Source organism: Coturnix japonica, chromosome 12 (genome assembly GCF_001577835.2).
Source record: "Coturnix japonica isolate 7356 chromosome 12, Coturnix japonica 2.1, whole genome shotgun sequence".
In the NCBI taxonomy this organism is placed as follows: Eukaryota; Metazoa; Chordata; class Aves; order Galliformes; family Phasianidae; genus Coturnix; species Coturnix japonica.
This window is the reverse complement of record NC_029527.1, coordinates 15,757,430-15,762,156: the sequence shown is the minus strand read 5'-3', so window position 1 is coordinate 15,762,156 and position 4,727 is coordinate 15,757,430.

The following is a 4,727-nucleotide window of genomic DNA, read 5'->3' as shown; positions in this document are numbered from 1 at the left end:
TCTGCAGAGAGAGCCCAAGTGCCTGGGACAAGGTGCAGGGGAGGAGGAGCCCCTACCAGCACATGACCAGCACGTGGGCAACCACTGGTGGCCAAGGGACCTACTTTGCACCCTCCTGACCCAAAAACCCAGCCACTGTCGCTGCTGTGCAGGGGAGGCTCAAGCTCTTGGGCTGGGTGAACATTGGCCTCCCAGCAGTCATTGAGAACTCAAACACAAGTGATTCCTCTGAAGCAAAGGTTTGAAATACTGTACCAACTTAGCTCATAAAGAGCATTAGCAACTGAATCTGCTTAACCCTTGCAGATGAAGGAGTGGCCAACGCTGAATTATTTCAATCAGAAGATACATCAGTCTTCATTTAACCCTTTAGATCAAGGACCATCAGCAAACAGCACCCGCCCCTGTGTGTGCATGGGCTGCAGACAGGGCACAGACATCACAATGCTACAATTAACACTTCTTTCTTCAGAACTTCCTGGCAGATCTGTGAATTTTTCAAGAGGAGGAAGGAGTTTGCCAGGATGCAACCCAAATATTTGTAAAACTTTCAATACTAAATTGCTACTAAGCAATTCCCAGAAATCATTAAAGCAAAAAGCCACAGTCATCTGGCAGCATATGTTTTTGGCCTACCATGATCAGATTTCTTGCATGTGCATGGACAGAAATCAGTGCCTTCTGTCTTCAGACACCCTGCACAGGGCAGGGATGAGGAGAGCAATGAATGGTTTAAGTACACATCATTATATCTGGATTCAGCATCCAGGCCTCGTTCCCTATAACTCAGTATCAGGTTACTCCAACAGCAGAAACATCCTAACCCAAAAATACACTTCTCAGAGCCTTCTTCCAGCCCTTGCAGATCTGTTCAGCAGTGATGGGAGAAGCACAAACACTGAGCTCTCTGCTCCACCCTCCAGGGAGCGTCCAGGCACATGGTGTTGGAGTTACCCTGCTGCAAGCTGTATGCCAGCAAAGGAACATCTGCTTCCATACACTTCTCGCACTTTTTTCCCTATAGGGTAAACTTGCCCAGCTCTACAGTGACTTTATTCTCACTATACAGCACTGATAGGAAGGAAAGATAAGTTGGTTCTCATGCAAGTTTCGATAGGCTTCACCAAAACCACAGCAAGGAATGAGAAGCTTTTCTGAGCTCAGAACCCACAGCTGAATTCTGCAGCTTCATTCCAGTTTGAGCTACAGTTTCCCAAACAAGAGATGCATGATGGAACCGCTCTGAGTCACCACAGACATGGATATGATCTGCCAACAGGCTTTGGAGTCTCCTGCCTTATACTACCTGCAAATCAGCACCTACGTGCACTCAGGCTGCAATACATGGGTTGTATAGAACTGCACAGTGTTTTTCCCACTCATCTTTTGTACTATTACACAATAAAGAACTACTGGAACAATAGGAATAAGTGAAAGTACCATGTCAAGAAGCAGAAACTCATTTGGAACATTCCATAAGGAAGATATTTATGTACCCAGATTAATATCACAGCCACACTATGACGGAACTATTGCATTTACATAACTTTATCCCAGTACACCCCTTCCCAGCTCTAAGCCCCTTCAATCTCCCTAAGCTACTTTGTGAGCTGCTTCCCTTCCACGCACTCGCGGGGTCCTGCATCCCTCCTGCCCCAAGGCACAGCCCTACAACCACAGCTGCCTTCACAGCTACGGTCCAACAGCACCTCGGGTCCCATTATGTTTTGCCACTTGTTGCACTGCACACTCATAAGGAGCACACCATACACTAAGGACTTTGCACAACATCACTGCATGGTCAGCTCACTGACTGCTTCATCCAAAGAGCAGAACAAGACAGAGCTCTGCATGCCTGGGTCCTGTTTACATAGCACTGAAACACAAGTTTAGCTTCAATAGCATCCATCTCCACAGCGCAGTGCCAAAAGACCCCATTGACCTCCCCCCCTTCATTCACAACCAGGGACTGCTACTGGGTGCCCATCCTCACACCTGTAGCTCCAACAACTGCTACCAAAGGCCCCAGCCACGTGTGCACCCTCATGCTCTCCACGCTCCAGTGCTGGTGCTCATGGCCAACAAATCTTAGAAGACAATTTCCCACAGTTAAGCTCCACCCCATGACTGCAAAGGCAAACCAGGGTTACTCTGCTGGTTTAGTTCCGAATTTATTAACCTCTAAGAGAAAACCCAGTTCCCTATTTCAAGGCTTAATGAACACTGCAAAACAAGCAGGTGGAAGCAGGGGAAACACAGATGGGCAAAGTCTTCAGTCTCGGGGCAAAACAAGGTGTTTTAACAAGAAAAAAACATCACTAATAAAAAAAAAGGCTAAAAAACATTATAAGTAATTAGCGAGATAAACGGTCCTACACCACAGCACTCCTGTAACAACTTGCTTGGAAAAACAATGGAATTGTTTGTGTTTTCTATACTCACAATGACTCCGCTTTGTTTACATACACCAATCACTGCCCATTCACGCTGCTGCAAGTCGCTGGTTTGACAGACAGCTCTCACATTTGGTTACTGTAAAATCACAGCGTGGTTGGGTTGGAAGGGCTCTTCAAGCTCCCCAATCCCTGCTGTATTCAGGCTGCCCAGGGCCCTTCCACGGCCTCAGGCACCTCCAGGATGGGGCACCACAGCTCCGGGCAGCGCTGCCGGGGCCTCACTGCTCTCTAAGTAAAGAGCTGTCCCCACATATCCAATATAAACTATAACAGGGGAGATTTAAAGTCATTCCCCGTGTCCTATCGCAATCAAACCGTGGACTAAGTCGCTCTCCTGTTTATCGGCTCCCCTCAGGTGGTGGAAGGCCGTAGTGAGGACTCCCTGTTGCCTTCTTTTCCCGGGCTGTCCTCCCCAGCTCTCAGCCTTTCCTCCAAGCGGAGATGCTCCTCCATCACCCCGGCCTCCTCTGGCCCCGCTCCAGCAGCCCCACGTCCTTCTGGAGCCGGATCCCGGTCCCAGCGCTGCGCTCCTTCGCCAAATCGCCCCGCGGGGCCCCTTTGGACGCAGCACTCAGCCGGCGGACCGGGGCCACGGCGAGAACCGCGGGACAGCGAGGGCCCGCAGCGCTGTGCGAAGAAACGGGCTCACATCGCAGCTCGGGGAGTCGCTCAGCACGGAGTCGCTCCGGACGGGAAGGAGCGGGCTCTACAGCTCACACCCCGCGCACACGGCCGGGCCCGCCGGCAGCGCAGCTCCAGGCCTTGGGGCAGCACCGCAGGGCCGGGGGGTCCGGGTGCCCCGGGGCAACGGCAGCGAGCGGGGAGCCCAGCCCTATGAGCACCGCGAGGAACCAGAGCGCCCGCAGCAGCACGGCGCTGCTGAGAGCCCAGCCCCGCGGCCATCCGCACTGCCCCGCACTGCCCCGCACCGCGGATCCGGGCGATCAGAGCCGCGTTCTCCCACCCGGAGCGGTATCGCCGCACCGAGAGGGCTCCCACCAGACCCGCAGCCCTCACCCAGCCCGTCCCCATCCGTACCTGTGCGCTGTGCGGGGCGGACTAGCGGTGCAGCCCCATGCTGGCCGGCGGCGCTGCCCGCTCCGTTAGGATGAAGGCTGCGCCGACCTGCCGCCGCCTCAGCCACGCATCCACATGGTTACTGCGCTCCGAGCGCGCCGCCGAGCCTTATATAGCCGCGCGGGGCATTCTGGGTAGCCGAGTCCCGGCCGTGCCGGGCGCCGCGTGTTGGAGGCGGGCGGCGCCATGACGGGACTACAGCTCCCAGCGTGCACCGCGCCGCGCCCACAGCCGGCCCCGGAGCGCCGGCCCGCCGTGGAGTTTCCTCAGGGAGCGCTGTGTCGGGCTGGGCTCTGTCAGCGCTGAGAGCAGCGGGAACGGCCGTAAATGAGCCGTGCAGGGGTCAGCCATGGAGCTGTGCCGTTCCCAGCCCTGGCTGCCGTACCACAAAGCCGTTAGTCATCAGAAATTTGGCAGAGTAACGGTGCTTAATGTCGTTAGGTAATGCTAATGAATTCCCGTGTAATCAAATCTAATCTCTGGCAGAGCTCAGCGACCAAGGGAGGCGAGGGCCGGAACGGTGGGTGCGTATGGGCACAGTGCAAGGACAGGCACTGCAGCCAGCAGAAAGAGCTTCAAACTTCGAGCTCCAACACTTCAGCCACAAACACTGGTCGAGCCATGCAAAGAACCTGCTACATGTGAGGGGTATTGGGAAGAGAATCACAGGCATTGCCAGCACAAGAAAAGTTTCCGTTCCTTTTGCAAGCACAGTGAGTTCATAAGGCTCCTATCATCTTAAAGCTTTAAGAACAGGTGAAATGGTAGAGCAGCCTGGAAATGACAGATTTCACGCTCAAAAGTGCTGTGGAATATGGAGAGATGAGGAATACAGTCCTATTGGATCAGCAGCAAACAAGAGGCTGGGCTTAGGTTGTGTGTAGATATAACAAAGGGTCCAAGGAGCCAAAGCTGTTCAAGAATTCAGGGAGGAAATACTGAAAAAAAATACTTAGTAGTAGATAGCACCTTAATGTCAAAGTGCTGTAACACAGATGTTCAGCCCAACCACCTGTGTGATTTCAGTCACAAGAAAACACCGTGCAAGAAATGGGTTTTGTGTTTGTGTGTGTGTGATTTTTAATTATTATTATTATTTTAATGCTGCCTAATCTACAATTAATTGTTGACTTGCTTGGACTGTTTCAGTCCGAGAGCACTCCAGGCTGCTGCGTTGCTTTGCATACTTCTTCC